Here is a 23,195-nt window from a genome sequence, read left to right on the forward strand (position 1 = left end):
AGTAGGAATTTTATTTAAGATTTTATTGAAACGTAAGTTGAAATATTTGATAGGTTCTTTTGACTCGGCCTTAAGGTTAGATAGGTCGTTGGTCAATGTTGTCGTAGACCTATCATCACCAAACTTAGTCAACAATTTTTCTTGGAAAATCTCCCAACTAGTAATAGATCCAGACGGTAATGAGAAATACCATGATCCGGCTATTCCTTGCAGAGTATAAGGAAAAAGTCGAACAACAACGTCTTCATTGGTAACTCCATTAAGATTTATGGATAACATAAAGTTATTTATATGTTCTTCCGCTAGCATGCCTGCCTTAGGATTAAACTTAGGCAGCCATTTTTCAGGATGGGCCGGTAACTGACTCAAGGGCGCAGGCATTAAGACTGCCCCTGGGTTATTCCATGGAGATTGGGCCATCGCTGAACTACTAACAGAGGAAAGTGCAGAAGATGATCCCTGTGGTTGAGAAGATGAGGATATTATGATTCTAGATGATTGAGAAGGAGATGTGGAAGTACCGGTGGACTGATGGACAATGATCTGAAGTGGAGGGGTGGATGGTTGACTTCGCGGTGAAGAGGTTGAGATGGATGACAATGATGAAAGAGTCTCGCTATCTGACCCTTTCGGAGACTTCCTTGCTCTCTTCCTTGTAGGTAGAGGTAACTTGGTTGGCTGAACACCAAACTTTTCACTCTTTAATCTGGGAAGAGGATGAGCATGGTTATATTAAGAAGTCACGCTGCCTTGAGATTTATCAAATTTTTGAGGAGATATAGAAAATCGATGAAGCTTGTGAATCAAAGATTCAACTTAAGGAGGTTCAATAGTAGATTTTTCTGAAATGTCAAGGTTTGTAGCAGCGGCTGTTTCTCCAGCGACTTCTGGCTCTAGATTTAAATATTCTAAATGCAATGGAGAAGTCGGGGGAGATGGTGAGGGCAATTTACTCTCAGAATGGTATTTAGATTTAGACTTTCTTTCCATTCATAGTTTGAGGCCCTCCTTCTAGCGCCAAATGTGTTGAATCCCCGAAAATCGGGTCTACAACAAGGGAGATACCCACCCGGTCCGAACCTTGGTTAGCAGCTCCTTTTCCATTTGGTATAGTGGGTCTGACTGGGGATATGGGACCAGTTTCCCAATTTATGTGTGTGTGTGTGTGTGAAGAATTGATATTTCTCTTCTAAAAGTTCCTAAGTGAGATGCTATAATTCTAACTCTAATCTAATAACATGTAAATGGTATTCTAATAAGCAGAAATATCTAAGTCTACACTAACCCGGGGTGTAATCCTTCTATTATGCGATCTAAAATGATTTCAGATAACAATTGGTAATAAAGATCATTCAACTGTTATGAGAAAAGAATTCAATACAGATAAACCACTTCGTATAAAAAGTTAGACGAAACAGTTGTGAAAGGCATATCGCATAATAAGCTATTCATACATTAAGCATAAATAAATAGCTATCACCGTACAAAAGTGCCAAATGATAACTTAAGCATTCACACATCAATATATAAACAACTGAACTTGAATATCACTTTTCACACAAAGGCAGAAATAGTTAAGAGATAGAAGTACCATTTATAACTAGTCCTACTCATGAGCTTCAAGCGATAATGATTTGTCTCTTCGTAACCCAACATCCACTAAGAGTACAGAAGTGCAACATCAGTAGTAGATATCAAATACAGATATCGATAAATCCTGTTCCATTCATTCATCAAAACCTCCATAGAGGGTACAAAAGTGCATGTTCTAGGGATAATTTTTTGACAAATTTCAGGACCCTTCTCTAAATGCATGAGAAGGGTTTAAATACTACTAACTAAATCTAAAAATAACTTATTACAAAAATGTAGGATGCGGTTTAAATGACCATCCTCACTTTGGGCAAAAATAAAACAAAATTAAAACTAAAACTGAATCTAAAATTAAAATTACTAACTATTTTTGTATCTGCTCCTTGAAGTCGCACGCGTTCAACATCTGTTTGAGAAGAGTCGGCTGACTGATTTCCGATTTTAGCTGTGCTGCGAAAACAGAATCGGCAAGAGTTGGCGCCATCTTCTCAGCAGAATTGATGATACACTTGAGAGTCATCCACTGGTTGTGTGGCTTTAAGTTTTACTTCTTTTACTTCTAGCATTCTTTTTACAAATTTCTGGGCTTACAGGTGACTGAGCACTCGGAAGCTCTCCTTTTCAAGAAGTTTTTCCCAGCGATGGCGCTAATTGTGCATTGAAAACTGCCTTCGTTTATTGATCCGAGCTTCCTTGGTATGTTTTTAACCCTTTGCGCATTTTCTTTTAGCGGATATAAGGCTCAAATTTTTGTGAAAATAATGATTTAATAAGCTCTTGACTCTCAGTTTTAAATTGTCTATTTGTGATATCCGTGTTGTATAGTATCCATTTAACCATGTCTGTGTATTGAATAATTCTACGCCTCGCTGCTATCCTGTGTAAGAATGAACAAGCCAGTTCTGTGATGGATGCCTCACAAGAACTATGTGAGCCTACAGTAGCCTCGGCCTACATTATTCTGGGATTCTCTTCCTTGAGTAGATTGTACATGCCTTCCCAGGTAGCAATACCAACGTCTCTATTACAAGCGGTGTCTATATACAATGGTGCCATTTCTTTCTCTTGAGAGCTCGGGGCTTTGCCTTTCTTTCCCATATTATTCTGCGTACTGCTTTGTATCGTTCTCTACTCTTCGTTCCTGCAATTTGCAAGTGAAGTGAGAATAACGATAAGAAAAGGTGACGGGAAAGTCTTAAATGATGAAAACATATAAAATATACCACGTTACGTGAAATGACTTCTTGATAAGCACAAAACCCTATTTCATTAATGATCAGCAACTAACTCATTAATTAGCATTAAAGTGCATAACCAGGACTCGATTTATGGAAAATACTTATTTTTGAACAACGAGCCCGAAAGATCTGCGATGAAGCGATTTTGTGATTTTCTTCGCAATATCACAGATCGCAACATCGTAGAATCACCACATTGCTTGCTTGCTATATTGCAAATCCATCATATCGCATTATCGCATTGCCTCTTTGCTGCATAATCGCAATATCGCAACATCACAATATCACAATATCGCAATATTGCAGGAGCGTGGCATATGACAATTTTCGTTAATCTGTTTTCTGCGAAATGCGATTTGTGATATGCGCCATCGCATATCGGTAGTTTAAAGTTTTTTGAGCATAAGTGGCCTTTGATGCATGTGATGCGATATATGTTCATAGTCCCGTATCGCGATCTCGCAGTCTTAGAATTCGGCTTGCAAGGAGGTACCCTATTATCCTTTTGCGATGCAATATTTCCTAAGGAATAATCTTACTTTATCATAAAACTTAAGCTTTTTAGATTTTTCAAGGGTATTTTATTAGGTTTTTGACAGTAAGTTTTATTGAAAAAGGAAATACAAGCACTAATTGATTTTTTAAATTTTGACTAAGGGTCCCCACTTATTTAGTATTAGTAATAACACTAAATAAGAAGGGGGGTTGTTGCTAGCCACAACATGTTGATCTGGCAATTTATTCCTTTGAAGTTTCCTCGGGGTTTCATCAGTTTCTGTATACCTGAAACAATTAGGCTGGAGTTGAAACAAATGTTTTACCTCATGCTCAATATAAAATAAGTTTTCTAAGTTATCATAGAGAGCTTGGCCTATGGGGAGTGCTTCTACTCCTGAAGCACTTGTTGATGAACTAGCCTGATCAAAAACATATTTGTTCAACTTATGTACATAATCTGCATGTTTCATAAGCTGGTCATTATTTCCTAAAAGACTTGGTAGCCCTTTATCCTGCAAAACTGTAAATCTTTGCATGAAATAATTAATTTCTACTTGCATATCCTGGCATCTTTTTTCCAAATTCTGCATTAAATTCCTCTTGGTTAGAACTCTGTTGATATCCAAAATGGTGCATGTTCAGTCTGGGATGCTGAGTTGTTCTAGCTGTTCCCTATTTTTGTTATTCAAGAAGTGTATGAGCCAATTGGATTGATCAGGCATTTGTCCTAATAGAGCTTTTGCTTTCTGAATTTCTCCATGTGTTGCATTCACTAAGTCAATTTGCTCATAGATAGCTTGGATGGATGGCCAAACATTACTTAGGGATTGATTAATGTTGGTTCAAAGAATTCCTTTGATTTATGTTAGAGGCTTATCCATAGTGAGATCCTTTTCTAATGTTCTCACTTTATTCTCTAGTGCCTTATCCTCTCTTATTTTCTCTTCCACACTTATTTTGAATTTATCATAACTCTTTTCTATTTTTGCCAATTTTTCCTTTACTTGTTTAAGCTCTGACACTTGGAGTTTCAATTCTTCCATGGCTCTTATCAATTCTTCTGTGCTCATACCTGTACTGCTGCCTGGTACTGCTCCTACTGATGTTATACCTATGATTACCTCAGTTGTGGTTGCTGGGACATTTGGGGCCAATGCTGATCCAATTGTTGAGGGGACTGCAGTTGTGACTATAGGGATTACCTCAGGTGGCTGATAGGTCGACTCTCCCTGCTTCTCTTTTAATTCTTTTTCAAGTGCCTGCTATGTATCGGTTAATATTTCATTGAGTTTCATGAGCAGGTCCATCATTTCTTCCTCTGATTTCTGCTCTATAATTTCTACAGCATGAGGGTGCCTTGAAGGAGGTCGTTTCAACCGTGTCCTTAGGGCAGAAATGTCCTCTTTCTTCTTCTTGATTAGTGCCTTTATGCCTTTATCATCTTTAGGATCATGTCCCAGTTCCATGATGATCTCTTCTAAGGATTTGATTCTGTTATCTTTGGCCAGAGAAGAAGCTTCCTCCCAATTCAACTGAGCTGTTGTGTTGTCTAAAGAACTTTGTAACTGGTGGGCCAACATTGCCTTGTCAGTTAGTGTGGAGTAAAAAATTAATCCAGTATGCTTGTGGAGTTCAATCTGGTCCATTGGATGAATGTCTTTGGCTAGGACCTCCAAGTTTGTTCTGATGAAATCTGCTGCTAACTGGGGTTGCTGCACCTTAGGCTTAAAGTAACTCATTCTCATTTTTCCTTCTTTAATATCATAGGCAGACATTAACATTTGCTGGTTTGAGGGGGCCATCTTCAAGTATTTATTGTACATTTGAATTCTCACAGGATCATTTTTGGCCTTAATTTCTGTAAAAGTTCGTTTGATATCAGAGGGTTGTTTTCTTTGTGGGATGGTAGAAGATACTTCAACACTGTGTTGCCTTTCTAGCTCCTGCCTATGTGAGCTAGTTGATGTATCTACCATTGGGGAAGTCTGTTGGCTAACTAACCTCTAACCTCTTAGGCTTTTTGTTGTTTCTTCAAAGATTTCCTCTTCTGACAGAGGATTCAATCTTTGCCTCTTTGCACCTGGTTGTTCTGCAGGTCCACTAATAGGTATGGCCTCTTCTCTGTCTCTCTTCTTGCTTTTTTCCTCATTTAGAGGAGTTTGCAGTGCTGGAATTTATGGTGCTCTAGTTTGGGCTGGAGGAATTTGCCCTTGTTCCTATTCTTTGGACATTGCTGGCTGATCTATCATTATAGGATGCTTTGTGGTATCTACCTCTTTACCCTTTGAAGTCCCTATGACTGATGTGCTGGTTTATTTAGGGCTGCGGGGGCTTCCATGTTTAGTTCTTGTGTTTTCAAACTGGAATTTGGGATTGTTGTAGAAAATTAGGCTGAACAACAGGTTTAGGAGTCTTTTTATGGGCTAAACAGACTGTTCTTGACTCGAATTTGGTTTTCACAGGCAGAACTTTTAGTGAAAAAGCGGAATTTATAGGGTTACCGGTAAAATGGATAAATACCTAGACTACGGAGGAAAATTGAGTAACTGTAGGTTGCATGAAGGATTGCAGAGCACGTTGCCCTGGTCTCTTCAGCCGAGTGGTAGTTGAAAGCTGGTACAGTGGCTTCAGTCATTATTTTTCATGAGAGCGTGAACAAAAAGAATTATAATGAAAAACATATTTTGTCGTTTTTTAAGGAAATTTGGTTTGGCGGGTGATTTTTGGCATTTATTGAGCGGATGACATCAACATGACGGGACAACTTGTCATTTAGTGGGGGGTACGGGGCGGTGACATGGTAGCGACATCAGCGAGGTCCAGCAGGAGGACAGTAAGTTGTTTTGGGCCACACCGCTTATGGGCTTAAGTGGTTTCAGTCGGGAGGGCCGCAAGCAGCGCGGGCGGTCGACATGCGTCCTGGTATGGGTGGCGATACCGCCAATTCCCTGGACATTAAAGTGCAGTGGCGGAGGGGGTCACAAAATGACCTACAACCGTTGGATCTGGGGCCATTGATCTGATGGTTGGTGCTTAACGGAGGTGACAGATGGTTATGGTGCAGGGGCCTGCTATAATAAATATTAATAAATCATATCAGGGTTGTGTTGATTGGTTGGCAGGGTGTTTTAGTTAGGTTATTAATTAATGTGGGGTTAATTAATCCCTCATGTGCATGGGGAATGGTTATTATAAGGTTTGAAATAAACCTATAATTCCATTTAAAACAACGATATATGGCTATAGTTTAGCCGGGGGCGTGAATAATACAGTTTTGGGGTTTTGCATATAATAATATAATACGGGAAAGGGGAATATGTATACGGATTTTATACAATAATGTTAATACTTAATATGAGAAATGATATAAAAATAAGCACTAAGTTATCAAGTTTAACAACTTAGGCTTAAGGAAAAAAAAAAAATTATGTGATTTTGTACAATCTCCTAAGTAAAAAGGGTTTTACTTCGGCTTTTTATGAAATAATATGGAGTGATTTGGGGATATTAAGCAGATCTCAATATCTTTGGGGGGATTAGTAAATGATTTAGGGAAATCGTGTGAAGGGAGATTAGTGATGCTCTGCTTGAGTTGCTCCAAAATATAAAATTGCCATGGTACTTATGATAACAATAAGATGAAGCCTTTGAGAGACAAAACCAATCACAAGTATGTTTCTGCAACATCAAAACTGCCTACCCAGCCTACTGTACCTAACATTTTTTCTTCTTTTTCTTTGGGTGCACTTAGACTGGCAAACCCTCAATAATTTTCTTTTCTTTACATGATAAGCCTATCTAAATCTGCACTTATTTCTTCCAAGGGCTCAGATTTAGCAATTGAGCTCCTTTGTTTCTCTACCTATCTACTTATCTGCCAAGATTGAATAGTTTGGATAGAATTTTATTCTCTATCTCTAAAACAGGAAATTCAAACATGAACTAGCCAAGATTAAGCTAGTTGGCCATTCATCAATTGTGAAAAGAGTTCAACAAGCTATACATGATGCTTCATTTACAGAAAATGAAATAGTAGTGGCATTTGGACTTGCACACTTTCCTGGTCCTTTTTCTTTGGGGTTCATTCCTTTCATTTTTCTAACCATTTTATTCTTTTTTACCCTTTGATTTTTCTTTTAGGGTATACCCTCTTTTCATTTTTTTTTTTTTTTTTTTTTTCAAAATATGGAAAACCCTTACAACAAGAAAAGGTATGAACATATTGCAGACCTAATCAAGTCATTCATGAAATATGACACCTATTGGTATAGGAGCATAACAATTCCCTCCATCGTTTAGACCCAAAATCTCAAAAGCTTCTTCAAAAAAACAAAATCATCCTTGTCTGGTTTCGTGTCAACTGATGTAGGACACGCCATTGCCTACATTTTGATAGGTTTGTTCCTATCGACTTCAACACTCTATCTAGGAAGATAAACCAGGAACACATTCAGTGCCTTGGTGCTTGCAGGCATTAGTGGCAGGTTACCTTGTGCTTGATCACGGGTTTTCATTATTGGCTCCTAGTTAAGCAATTCTATGAGTGTTCGATGGCAAAAACCTTTCACACTTGCTAGTTTTCACTGTGCATCTTGGAGACCATCACCATTATCGGTGGCCTTCCTCACATTTGTTAACAGTCTCCATTATTGGCTAGTAATCAGATGATTTCGTGCATGTTCAACATCAACACACATTATCACATGTACCAATCTATGCTATTTGGTGAAGCAGGAATCAAGACCTTGGGTAGAGGCTTGCATCATTCAGCCTTGTTTCCTCTCCCAAGCTGCGATATTGTTCTTTGGAGATAGCTATTTCAGGATAATCTATTACGACATTGGATCTGCCCTATGCCATATTGGTGGCCAGCATTTTTATATCTCCAAGGAGAAAGTTACTCTGACATAGCTACTGAGCATGGGAATGGCCAACTCAGAACATGATTTTAGCAGTTTATATATATGTACTTTTGTTGTATCAAGTCTTCCTTACCACCTGAAACTTCTCTCTCTCTACAAAGATTTTGACAGTGGATTACAATATTTTCATAAAGTATTTCAGCCATCATCGCTGCCTCTGATCTCATACTTTAGGAGGCATCTGTTATAGGACAAATTGACCTCCTAATCAACTAAGAGGAGAAATACAAGATGACTGAATCAATGACTATAGTTGCAGGCCCAGAATCCACACTAACGCTCTCTGTAAACTGACTGCCTGCTTTATAAAGCTTATTACCAAGCATAAAGGGGCGTTAGTCAACCTGCTAACTCATATTGTTAGATCAGGGGGAGCATTAGTGAACTTAAGTGATGTTCAAGAGGTTATGCCAACGAATCTACTCATAAAATATCTAGATATTATTTCCCTAAATTTTGCACAAGAAAAGCAAGGAAACTCCAAAAATCAAGATATTTGGGAGCATTAGTGAACTTAAGTGATGTTCAAGAGGTTATGCCAATGAATCTACTTATAAAATCTCTAGATATTATTTCCCTAAATTTGCGCAAGAAAAGCAAGGAAACTCCAAAAATCAAGATATTTGTAGAAATTATATTCCGAGAATGAAGGCAAATGGGAAAAAGCTTGTAAACAGGGCAGGTTCATGGTTTTTACCCTAATGAAATACAGGTGGAGTTGGGCAACCCTAATTCGATTGCTATATAAGCAATGAGAGGGCCATTGCAAAAGGGTGAGAGCATTTAGAAGGATAGTACATAGTGCTGTTGTGAAACTGTCATATTCTTGAAGGAGCTAGCTGAAAGAAGGAGAGAGAGAGAGAGGAAGAAGGGGTAAGGAAGGCTGATACAACATGATTGTTGTAATCACTCTTCTATTCTGAATATATAACTGCGGTTGTGTTCCCTACTGCAAAGTGTCGGTGATATTTTGCATTTATTTGTTCATTCTGATACTTGTTGTGTTGAGTAGATAAGTTATACATTTATACATGTTTGTTACAGATTCTTACATTAATTGTCAGAAGTGTATGTTGTGATTGGTTTGCTTCGTTCTTTTGTGCAAGAATCATCTTGGAGCCGGTTAGGAGGAGTTCTTCTTACCGCACGGAGATCCCCAAGCGAATCTAGAAAGAACCAAAGGTAATCCTCTTTCCATACCTTGTCAATATATGTCTAATAGATAAACATGTGTGTAACAGGTAGCTTTTGCAAATAACCTTACGATCCGTTGAAAGTCTCGGGAAGACTTTCGAGGGTAGTTTTCTTCCCGTACATTTTACCCCATAGCACTCATCAATAGGTACATTATAAGGGTCATGATGCCATCCTCTAGCTTTAGAACTATCCCTTTCTCACATTTATCTACATTTTTTGTTATATTATGCTTAGTGAGAAGGATAAAAGATGTTTGTTATGTCATGTAACATAATATGGTTTAATTGTAGGAGATGGAGCATTTTTTTAGATGATTTCTATGTAGGGGATCAGAGTAGAAAACAAGGAGATAATCTAGGGGGGTTTCCACCTCTTTAACTCCCTCAATCAACCCAATATCACAACACTCTCTCTCTCACAACAAATCAAGGTCATTGGAAGCCAAGAAAGTGAAAGTAATGAGATCATTGGCAGCCTAGCAAGTGTAATAAATGAGGAACAAGATCCACGATTCTCAAGTTGTGGGAGATAAATATTCCTATTTTCTATGGAGTTGCTAGTAGCTACCCTCTTGTATAAATAAGTATGTAAAAGAGCTCATTAGGGTTTGAGTTTTGTTTTCATCTAGGTAGCTATTGAGCTTAAGAACTTGGCACTATTATTTTTCACTGTTATGTGATGTATTAGACATTGATTCAATAATAATGAGAAGTTGCTTATTGTTTCATCACTGAGTTAGTTCTAGAGGGTTGTGGCTCTTGGGTTTGGGCCCAACCCAATGTCTTAGGTCTCTATTTTGTATTTGTATCTCTTTTAGTTTCATAGTACTTCTTAGTTTCTTTCATTTCAATAGATAATAATCCATCAAATTCTGTAATTGCAGCTTCTACCTCATGTCTCTCTTGGGAGCATGAATAGAAGGATTTACAACCACAATCTAAAAGTATTATGTTTATGATTTCTTGGAAGGAGATTTGTGTTAGTCATATTATTTTTCATGTGCTTGTTGTAGATTAGGAGTTGGTTTATTGATTAGATCAGAGTATTGGCATATAGTGTATAGTATTTAAATTCAACTCATCTTTTTCACTACTAGTTGTTTAATTTTGTTAATGATAAAGGGGTATATGCATGTGATGATTGCAAAGTTGTTTGGATCTGCAGGCAAGGGCACCTTCACCACATCCATCTTGGACTTCCTTACTGATTAATCACACTACTGGATAATAGAAAAATGTCATAGAAATAATGCACAATCACTGCAAACCCTGACCAATATTAACTTTAGAATATATATGTGCCTGTTCTAGAGTGTACTCGCGTATATACATGCTTATTGTATATATCACCTACCTACTGATCAAAATTCACTGAATGTTGAAACAGAATCACTACATCACCTATTGAGTTACTGACATACTAAGTCACAGTAGCAACTAATCACATATCAACACTTTGTAGCATCATCACTAACCAATATTCCAATTCACAACTAAATCAACATTTTCCAACAAAGATTATCATGATCAAGACATCATTGACAGACAACAACAAATAGAATAAATATCATCAACTGTCATCATTAGGAAACAATTGAAATCCCTAGTACATATATGCGACTTCCATAAAATAGGTTTGCATATATATGCGACTATCATGCATAACATCCATGTACATATTTCAACATACTAAATAAATTATCATAGAATTTATACATGACAGTACTGAACAAGATCCACATATGTACGTGACCTTACTTAAGAAAATACACATACAGATCTTAAATCACAGAATCAAACCTAGGTTGCGAACACCACACATATTCTACATACCTTACTATCAAATCATAGATTACTTCAAGTACATTCAAAATACATCATGCATCATTAGATATTCAAATCAGTTAAATATAATTGTTAATGCGCTTTCAGATCTCTCAGATATGAGCCTTCTCCTTGCTCCCTAGTGCACACATGTTTTAGATCAGATCACATATAAAATAACCCATTACATTACACACTCAACTACTTGATCTCCTTCTCCTTATATCAGTTTTTCCTTTTCCAATACCTTAGGTAAATCCCTTGGTAATGTTGTTAGTATTCATTGATGAGATAAAATTGTTGGCATTATGTTTTCTGGTATGACTGTATGTTACAGATGTTGTACTTGATGGCAACTCCAGTGGTAAGGCTCTCAGTTTGATAAAATTAAGAAGGACGCAGGCAATCGGTTAATAAAGTGTGTCCCCGCAAGTATACCATGCAGAACCCGCGTCCAGGAACGCAGGCCAGCCGTTCAGGGGGTGCGTCCACCCAGTGCACACATTTCAAGGCAGAGAAAAGCACGTGGGGGTTTCTTGTGTGGTATCTAGCCGACGGTTTTGTGTTCCTATGGTGTCGGCTCGTGGTATTGTTCCATGTTTTGGGGAGGAGCTTGCCTATATAAAGCAAAGGAGTTCATTTGGATTAAGTATTGTCTTTGGTTGAAGATCTTTTGGTGAGATCTAGTCCAGATCTATGAGGGCGAATCTTCTGATGGACTGTGATCTCTATGGCGCATGATCAGATCTGTAGATCTGACTGTTTGGGTTAGTTCTAGTCTTCATATCTTTTATATCTGAAGGGACGCAGGTTCAGTGAAGGGCAAGTGCGCCGAGACGCAGTACAGTAAAGGCTCAGGTGCGTCTCTGAAGCGAAAGACGCGGCGTGATAGTATTATTGGATGCGTCTCTGAAGCGAAAGACGCGGCGCGATAGTATTGTTGGGTGCGCCGGTACGCAGAGCAGTTTAAAGGAACAGTGCGTCGGCACGCATAGCAGCAGAAGGTAAACTGCGTCCAGTCGCAGGCCACAGAAAGAAACATTGCGTCCCTGTCTTAAGATGATTTGTTGACTGTATTTTTCTGTTCGTAAGGTGTTCTGGGTTAGTTCTGTGATTACTGATCTGATAACTGTAGTGGACTGTAACTGTTATATACTTGTTGATCATTTGATTCTTCATGAAAAGAAGTAGGGGGTTGTAGCTCCCTTCCAGGAGAGACTGGAAAACGAGAGAGAGTTGTAGCTCTCTGCAGGTTGCAGCCTGCGTACTGGTAAAGGACTGCACCAGTACAAAATCATTGTAAAAGAATTTCTAAATTGAAAGAAGATAGAGACATATTGCAGCAGGTGGTTTTCTCCCACATTGGGTTTCCACCTTACATCTTGTGTTCTTTGGTGTGGCTGTCTATTTTCTTTGTTCATGCTCATTATTTTATGGTACTGATATGCAAGAATAATTCAAAAGATCAAATAAAGAAGATTTGTTTAATTGCTAGATAATACTGATTCACCCCCCCTCTCAGTATTATTTCCAACAATTGGTATCAGAGCAGGTCCTTCAGAAAAGCTTGATCGCTTGAAGGTAGATCGTTCATCATGAGCAACTACGAGAGAGAAGCATCAATCAGGCCACCGGTTTTTGATGGGACAAACTTCAATTATTGGAAGGTAAGAGTTACTGCATATCTTCAATCTCTTGGTACAGAAGTTTGGGACATTGTAGAAATAGGCTATGCTTTTCCTTCAGCTACTCCTACAGATCCAGCTGAGAAAAAGAAGGATGAAGAGCACTGGTTATGGCATCGAAGGTTGGGACATCTAAGCTTCTCACAAATCAGGAAATCATGCAAATATCAGGCAGTTCGCGATCTTCCAGATATCAAAATTCCTGACAACACCATATGCAGATCATGTCAGTTTGGAAAACAAACCAGGACTAACTTTCCAGAGAAAGAAGGATCAGCTAGCATGCCCCTTGAGCTAGTACATACAGATGTATGTGGACCATTCAGGAAAAGAACACCTAGAGGAGAGGAATACTTGATATTATTTATTGACGATTTCTCCAGGTTTGTTTGGTTAGGACTTATGAAGCACAAAGATGAAGCATTCGAAAAATTCAAATCCTTCAAAGCCTTGGTTGAAAATGAATCAGGTCACAAAAGTAAGTGCCTCAGATCCGACAGAGGTGGGGAATTTACTTCAAATGAATTTTTCGATTTTTGTGATGAACATGGGATAAGGAGAGAATTCTCTACAGCTAGAACTCCTCAGCAAAATGGAGTTGTTGAAAGAATGAACAGAACAATCCAACAAATGGCTCGTGCTATGCTTGATGAATCAGGAACTCCCGCAACTTTCTGGGGTGAAGCTGTACATGCTGCGGTTATTATTCTCAACAAGACAAATGTCTGGGTGAATAGCACTCAAACTCCTCATGAGCTCTGGAGTGGTAAAACTCCTTCGGTAAAGCACTTCAAAATCTTTGGGAGCAAATGCTATATCAAGAATACTGAGGAGCAGCTTGGCAAACTTGATCCTAGAGCAGATGAAGGCATTCTTCTTGGCTATTCTCCACATAGCAAAGCATACAAATGCTACAATAAAAGACTTGGCAGAATTGTTGACAGCATTGATGTAGTGGTTGATGAGAAGGGATACATTCCTAGGCAAATACATCGTGAAGACATCGAAGAAGATGAAATCTACCCTCAAAGACAGAATGATGAAGAAGAAGAACCTCAAGAAGAATCTCAAGAAGAACCTCGCGAAGACGCAGAAGAACGAACAAGAATAGAAGAAAAGACTCCATCCAGATATGTTCAGAAAAACCATCCAGAATCTCAGATCATGGGACAGAAAGAAGCAGGTATACAAACTAGAAGAACAGTTGCAGAAGCTTCAAGCTATTTGGCATTACTCTCCTCTACTGAACCACAAAATGTGAAAGAAGCATGCAAAGATGAATGTTGGGTGAAAGCAATGGATGAAGAACTTGAGCAAATCGAAAAGAATAACACTTGGGAGCTAGTTCCTAGACCAAAGGATAAGAATGTTATCGGAACAAAATGGGTCTTCAAAAATAAATTGAATGAAAATGGAGAAGTAATTAGAAACAAAGCCAGACTTGTTTGTAAAGGGTATGCGCAGTAAGAAGGAATAGACTTTGAAGAAACTTTTGCTCCTGTTGCAAGACTTGAGGCCATCCGAATGTTCCTTGCTCTCTCAAGTTTTCAAAACTTCAAAGTATTTCAAATGGACGTGAAATCAGCCTTTCTGAATGGAGATTTGGAAGAAGAAGTGTACATTGAACAACCAGATGGGTTCATTCTTGGAAATGATCCAAATCTTGTATGCCGATTGAAAAAGGCTCTCTATGGTCTCAAACAAGCTCCAAGGGCTTGGTACTACCGGTTGGACAAATATCTTCATCAACAAGGATTCTCAAAAGGTTCAGCAGATAGCAATCTATATATAAAAGTTGACGATGACAAATTGCTAATACTTGTTGTGTATGTAGATGACATTATTTTTGGCAGCAATGAAGAAGCTATGAGTCAAAGCTTTGCCTCAGTCATGCAGAAAGAATTTGAAATGTCCTTGCTAGGAGAACTGACATATTTCCTTGGTTTGCAAATCCAATAAAAGGAAGGAGGAATATTTTTATCTCAAACCAAATATCTCAAGCAGATTTTGAAGAAATATGGCATGGAAGATGCAAAACCTGTATGTACACCCATGGTCACAGGATGTAGTCTCAGTGCAAATGATGAATCTACAGCAGTACATCAACCAACCTACAGATCTATGATTGGAAGTTTACTATATTTGACAGGTACCCGACCAGACATCATGCATGCAGTTGGAATAGTTGGAAGATTTCAGGCAAATCCGAAGGAGACTCATCTTCAGGCAGTAAAGAGAATTTTCAAATATCTTCAAGGGACTCAAAATTATGGCTTATGGTATCCTAGAGATACAGATCTTACTCTTCATGCTTATACAGATGCAGATTGGGCCGGAAGCGTGGATGACAGGAAAAGCACAAGTGGTGGTGCGTTATTTATGGGTTCCAGACTGGTATCTTGGTTTAGCAAGAAACAGAGTTCAATTGCCTTGTCTACAGCTGAAGCGGAATATGTTGCTGCTGCATCTTGTTGCACCCAACTCCTTTGGATGATGCAGACTTTGCAGGATTATCAAATCACTTGTACACCTCCAATCCCTATCTTATGTGACAACACAAGTGTAATCAGCATCTCAAAGAATCCAGTCATGCATTCAAAAACCAAGCACATACCAATCAAGTACCATTTTCTCCGGGAACAAGTACTTGAACAGAAGGTCAAGTTGGAGTATGTTCCTTCTAAGGAACAAGTTGCTGATATTTTCACCAAACCGTTGCCCAGGGACACTTTTGAATACCTCAAGAAAAAACTGGGGGTTGTTGATGCATCATCTTATTGTTGAACATCTTCTTATTGGTGGTATAGGCTCAGGGGGAGCACATAATGCATTGTTGGCATCATGGAGAAGGAGATCTTGGAAATAGCTGCAATATGTCTCTATCTCTTTCATGGTGGTACGTTGCTGCAGATCTGGTTCATACTCAGGGGGAGCATGCGCTTAGGGGGAGCATACCCTTTGCTCTTGATGTCAAAGGGGGAGAATGAAGCTGAAGTTTGTGAGGTTGCCATCAAGTCCAAAGGGGGAGATTGTTGGCATTATGTTTTCTGGTATGACTGTATGTTACAGATGTTGTACTTGATGGCAACTCCAGTGGTAAGGCTCTCAGTTTGATAAAATTAAGAAGGACGCAGGCAATCGGTTAATAAAGTGTGTCCCCGCAGGTATACCATGCAGAACCCGCGTCCAGGGACGCAGGCCAGCCGTTCAGGGGGTGCGTCCACCCAGTGCACACATTTCAAGGCAGAGAAAAGCACGTGGGGGTTTCTTGTGTGGTATCTAGCCGACGGTTTTGTGTTCCTATGGTGTCGGCTCGTGGTATTGTTCCATGTTTTGGGGAGGAGCTTGCCTATATAAAGCAAAGGAGTTCATTTGGATTAAGTATTGTCTTTGGTTGAATATCTTTTGGTGAGATCTAGTCCAGATCTATGAGGGCGAATCTTCTAATGGACTGTGATCTCTATGGCGCATGATCAGATCTGTAGATCTGACTGTTTGGGTTAGTTCTGGTCTTCATATCTTTTATATCTGAAGGGACGCAGGTTCAGTGAAGGGCAAGTGCGCCGAGACGCAGTACAGTAAGGGCTCAGGTGCGTCTCTGAAGCGAAAGACGCGGCGCGATAGTATTATTGGATGCGTCTCTGAAGCGAAAGACGCGGCGCGATAGTATTGTTGGGTGCGCCGGTACGAAGAGCAATTTAAAGGAACAGTGTGTCGGCACGCAGAGCAGCAGAAGGTAAACTGCGTCCAGTCGTAGGCCACAGAAAGAAACATTGCGTCCCTGTCTTAAGATGATTTGTTGACTGTATTTTTCTGTTCATAAGGTGTTTTGGGTTAGTTCTGTGATTACTGATCTGATAACTGTAGTGGACTGTAACTGTTATATACTTGTTGATCATTTGATTCTTCATGAAAATAAGTAGGGGGTTGTAGCTCCCTTCCAGGAGAGACTGGAAAACAAGAGAGAGTTGTAGCTCTCTGCAGGTTGCAGCCTGCGTACTGGTAAAGGACTGCACCAGTACAAAATCATTGTAAAAGAATTTCTAAATTGAAAGAAGATAGAGACATATTGCAGCAGGTGGTTTTCTCCCACATTGGGTTTCCACCTTACATCTTGTGTTCTTTGGTGTGGCTGTCTATTTTCTTTGTTCATGCTCATTATTTTATGGTACTGATATGCAAGAATAATTCAAAAGATCAAATAAAGAAGATTTGTTAAATTGCTAGATAATACTGATTCACCCCCCCTCTCAGTATTATTTCCAACAAAAATAGAGGTTGTCAACATAATAATATGGGAAATTACCATGGTAATGACCCCTGGTATCCAGTTTTCCATGGTTCATATTATGTATGTGACTTTTGTTCACAAAAACTACATATGTACATGACTCTTCTTCATAGGCGTCACATATACTTTCTCAAACATCACATTTGTCATCCATTTGTAACTGAACTGTCATTTCTTTTCCATTTCTTTTGTAATGTATGTACCATACTACACGTCATCTTGATTAGTTCCACAATCATGATATTATAAGCAATTTGACATCAATACATCTTTGTGAAATGGGTTTCCATCAAGGAAAACACATTAGCCATAATTCCAAAAATCTCCCCCTTTGTGCTTGATGGCAACCATTTTGGTGTTTGGAAACCACTTGCAAACACCAGGTCTTCTCTCCCCCTTTGACATTAAGGGAAAAGGGACAAAGTATGTTGAATGAAGTACTGCTCTTGAAGAGCTCATCATTGAAGGTCACATATGCTGATATGAACTCTGAAATATGCATACTCACCATGTTCCCCCTAAACATAGGCTGGAACTTCTAAAAATATACAATAAACATATAAGGCTTTATGAATCAAACAAATATGACCTTTCGTATCCCTAATGACTCTATGCTCCCATGATTACATCAATCACCTAACATAATGGGGTTACATATTGGACCCAATTTTATCTTAATTTCCCAAAATAATGGGGTTACATGACATGACTTGATCCCAATAGCCTATACATGACTAAATTTTACAATAATTACAACATAGGTCTTTGCATGACCTTTACATCAAGAGACATTCTTGACATTGATAACTAGAAATGGGAATTTCCATAATGAACGATCCTTTGTAGCAAGACCATGATATTCATCAACAACCATCATGCACCATATAGGAATATACAACATAATCATCTAACAACAACAACTTAATTGTCATAAATACAACAACATGAATATGCTCATTTTCAAGAAGCAATAGGAAGATAAGATAGTTTAGCAAAATTAGCATACATATCCTCCTTATCAAGTGCATTAAGATGTAGCATCAATCAATAATATGGAACTATTGATAACTTCATCATGAGAAACCCAAGCATCATTGGTATATTGACAACAACACATATGTGTTTACTAATGAAAACAACAATAACCATATAGCAATATCACCAATATTCATAGTCATCATAATGCAACAAGGAAAGCTCAAGAAACCATAATTCCAACAATCGTGGACCATTAGAAGCATGGAAGATGCTCCTCCTAAACTTGTGTCAACTCTTCATCATCTAATCACATAATTTATTTTTCACCAATCAAGGAGACATATCAAAGGCCTTGAAACATCTTAATATTCATCATGATCCAATACCCTAAGCAGTATAAGATAATCACCAACAAACTGCAGCCAATCAATGTTAGAACCAAAAATACAAGAATGAACTATTGAAAACATATGAGAAGATCCCCTTGAATTTGTGCCATTCATTTATCCCCACGGGAAAGCATATGTGACTACCTAAGTCAAAAACCGCGTATACATGTGACTGTCTTTCATATAATCCACATACAGAATATAAAGTGTTGATTTTTTTATAGCCCCAAATCCCCCTGAATATGACATGCGTGTTCATGTTATGTTAGAATAATTAAAAGAGTGAAGAGGCAGGAATCATTCATGATTTTTATCTAAGATATTCAAAGGAATCACGTGGAAGAGGCTTGGTGAATAAGTCGGCAACTTCTTCCTTTGAGGTAACATATTCCAACTTGAATTTTTGTTCAAGAACAGTCTCTCTAAGAAAATGGTATTTTATTGGGATTTTCTTAGTTTTTGAGTGCATGAAAGGATTTTTAGAGATACTTATGGCACTAGCGTTGTCACGGAGGATAGGAACCAATTGAGGACAAGTGACTTGAAGAAATATAACTTTGTTTCTTACTGAACCAAGAAATTAGTCGAGGTCCCAAATAGAATGCTCCTCCACTAGTACTTTTGCAGGCATCAAAATTATCTGCCCAAACTACATCCGCGTAAGCTTGAAGTGCAAAATATGTGTTTTTCAGATACCATGGACCACAATCTTAAGTTCCTTTCAACTATTTGTATATCCTCTTAACTGCTTTGAGATGAGTTTCCTTAGGATTATCTTGGAATCGTCCAACTATGTCAACTACATGCATAACGTCTGGTCTTGTATTGATAAGATAAATCAAGCTTCCAATCATAGATCTATATTCAGGTTGATTAACTATAGGAGATTCATCATTTTTGTTGATATTGCATCCTATTACCATTGGTGTGAACACATGTTTATATTCTTCCATTCCATATTTCTTCATAATTTTCTTGATATACTTGGTTTAAGAAAGAAAGATGCCATCTTTGGTTTGATTAACTTGAAGACCAAGAAAGTATGTTAGCTCACCAAGTAAAGACATTTCAAATTCTTGCTGCATAACTGAAGAAAATCCTTGACTCATAGATTCAACATTTCTTCCAAATATGATGTCATCAACGTAAACCACTACTACCAAAATTTTGTCTTTTTCAAATATGATATATAAATTGTTATCTACATATCCTTTCTTGAATCCTTGTTGTTGAAGATACCTATCAAGACGATAATACCATGCATGAGGAGCCTATTTTAACCCATATAATGCCTTCTTATGTTTGCAAACAATATTTTTATCATTTCCAAGTATGAATCCTTTAGGTTGTTCAATATAAACCTATTCTAAGTCCCCATTTAAAAATTCATATTTAACATCTATTTGATAGTTACGAAAGTTGGAAAATGCAAGAAACATTCTTATGGCTTCAAGTCTAGCTATAGATGAAAATGTTTCTTCAATTTCTATCCCTTCCTATTGAGCATAGCCTTCGTATACAAGTCTTTATTTTTTTCGAATTACTTCTCCATTTTCATTCATTTTTTTCTTAAACACCCACTTTATCCCAAATACATTTTTATCATGAGACCTTGGTATAAGTTCCCATGTATGGTTCTTTTCTATTTGATAAAGTTTTTCATGCATTGCCTTAACCCAACATTCATCTTTTCTTGCTTGATTCATATTTTGAGGTTCAATTGTGGATAGTAAAGCTAAGTGACTAGATGATCCAACAAAATTTCTTCTAGTTTGAATTCTTGTTTCCTTATCACCTAGAATTTCTAGAACATTTGATGATTTTTCTAGAACATACCTTGGTGGATTCTTTTCTGACATACCTACATTTTCATTTCCTTTTTCTGATACTTCTCTTTCTCCTTCTGCTATAACTTCTTGGATTTTAGTAGGGAGTGGTTCGTCATCATATTGTGCTTCATTTTTGGTACATGTGGATGCTTCATCAATCATACCATCTATACTTTTAAGAATATTTTGGAGAATTTATTTATAACATTTATATCTTTACTTATGGAAGAGTATTTGAGAAGGATTCATTCATCAACTATGGATTCAAATTTTCCAATATTATAGTCATTTTTCTTTATGAAACATTTTCTTCCAAATATTTTAAAGTGTTTTACAGTTGGAAGCTTACCACACCAAAGTTCATGTGGAGTTTTATCATTGTTTACTCGAAAATGGGCTTTATTAAGTATATCCATGATTATATGTACTTCTTCTCCCCAGAAAATGTGAGGTGTTATTGACTCATCAAGCATGGCATGTGCCATTTGTTGAACTGTTATGTACATTCTTTCTACCACTCCATTTTCTTGAAGAGTTTTAGCTATGGAAAATTGTCTTTTGATGCAATGCTGCTCACAAAAATTAAAAAAATCATATGATATAAACTCTCATCTTCTATAAGATCTAATACATTTAATTTTTAGTTCCAATTCATTTTCCACCATAGTCTTGAATATTTTAAACTTTTCAAATGGCTCATCTTTATACTTTAGTAAACCAACCCAACACATTCTTGTAAAGGCATCAATCAATAACATGAAGTACTGTTCACCATGAAGAGACTTATTTCTCATGGGTCCACATAAATCAGTGTGAACAAGTTCAAGGGGTTTATTTGAAGTGCATTCTTTAGTCTTAACCTGAACTCTAGTTTGCTTGCCAAATTGACATGATTTGTAAATACTATTTTCAAGTGGATAAATGTCTGGAAAGTCATGAAATTCTCCCATCTTGCTTGATTTCTATAGTTGAGAAAATAGAAGGTTTCCCAATATTTTTTGCCAAAGCCAACTTTCTTCAAATTTGTTCAAAAAATAGTGCTCTTTGTCACCTTGTAGGATATAGACATTTCTTGGAGTTGTGGTTACCTTGATTATGGTCTTACCTATATCCAAATTTCTTACCATGCAATTCTTTGATATGAAAATAAATTCATGCCCATAATCACACATTTGACTAACACTTAGCAAGTTATGTCTTAGCCCATCAACAAATAATACATTCTCAACCCTGACCTTTTATTTTAATACCAACGATACTTTTCCTTTAATAGTAGCTGGTGAATTATTACCAAAAGTCATATTCTTTTCTTTCTTAGTTTTATTAAAAGAAACAAACTTATCTTTGTCTCCTATCATATGATTTGAAAATTTTTTGTCATTGTACTATAGATTCTCTTGATCTCTTGCATATAATGCTATACTACAATTGTTAGAAGAAATTTTCCTTTCCATACCTTAGGAGGATTTGTCTTCTGCTCATGTTCATAAGATGAATTCATCCTACTTTTGCATTTAGTTTCTTCGTGACCATGATTATTGCAAATAGAACATTCAACTTCATTTTGAAGAGGGAAGAAAGTATTATAAGAAGACTTCTTTGTCATGTTTGCATTATGTTGTTTTCTTTCTTCACTAGTCATAATCATTTTATAAGAAACACAATGAAATGCTTTGTGACCAAAGTTATGAGAAGTGAAGCATTGAACATTGAAGTAAGAGTACCTAGGAGTATAATACCTTTTTGAGTAGCTTGTCCTTTGATCATGGAAATTTTGTTTTGCCTGAGAATATTTTGTCCCTTCGTTCTTTTGTTGAGTCTTATAATTTCGATGATTTCTTTCTTTAACTGCTTTGTCATATCTTTTTGTACATGTTTCAAAATATTTCATAGGTTCTAATGTTTCAAAATCTTGATTTGCATTGTATCCAAGACCTGTCTTGATTAGTTGAGAGTGTTGAACTTTAATGATTTCTTCTAAAGTTTCTGATCCTTTAGAAAATCTAAGAGTTAGAGCCTTTGTTTTCTCAAGTTCCTTTGTTAGACCCACAATTTCTAGTTCTATTTTTTCACCGTTATTTTGCCTAACTTGGAATTGTTTCTTCAAATATTCTTCTACTAATTTAGCTTCTTCTAGAAAAATATTTAGCTAAGTTATTTCTTCAATAAGGGTTTTTTCTTTATACATACTGATTTCTCTTTCTTTATTCTTGTTTATGACCCTAAATCTATCAATTTCTTCTAGATCATCCATAAAGACATCATCAAACTCATCTACACATTGTTCTTCAAATTCCATAAGTAATTGATAATCTTGGTTTGATTCGTCATCCTCATTATTGGAAGAATATTCACTATCTTCATGAGTATAAAAACATTTCTTCTATTAAAACCTATTTTAACATTCTTCTTTGAAATTTTCTTTCATTTTTCATGATTTGTTTTATAAGGGAAGTTAGTGGAATAGCGACCTACTCTTCCATTGGAAAAACATTTGAAAGAAAGCTTACCTTTGAACCTGTTATCACTGAAAATTCCAATGCCAAAAGTTCAAAACCGCTCACATTAGTTTGATGCGCATAAAGCCTTTTTAGCAGTTTCGCAGCGCAAAATGTTTAGGTGGTTTCGTAGCGCATAATTCATAATTTGCACTGGCTGCGCTACGAAATTGGGAATTTGTCCGAAACCATTGCTCACCCATATCACTTTTGTCTCCTATGAGTTATGTGGGAATATGATATATGCATAGAAA

The sequence above is a fragment of the Pinus tabuliformis genome, chromosome 8, assembly GCF_031772625.1.
Source record: "Pinus tabuliformis cultivar Carrire ecotype Pingquan chromosome 8, CPIR1, whole genome shotgun sequence".
Taxonomy (NCBI): domain Eukaryota; kingdom Viridiplantae; phylum Streptophyta; class Pinopsida; order Pinales; family Pinaceae; genus Pinus; species Pinus tabuliformis.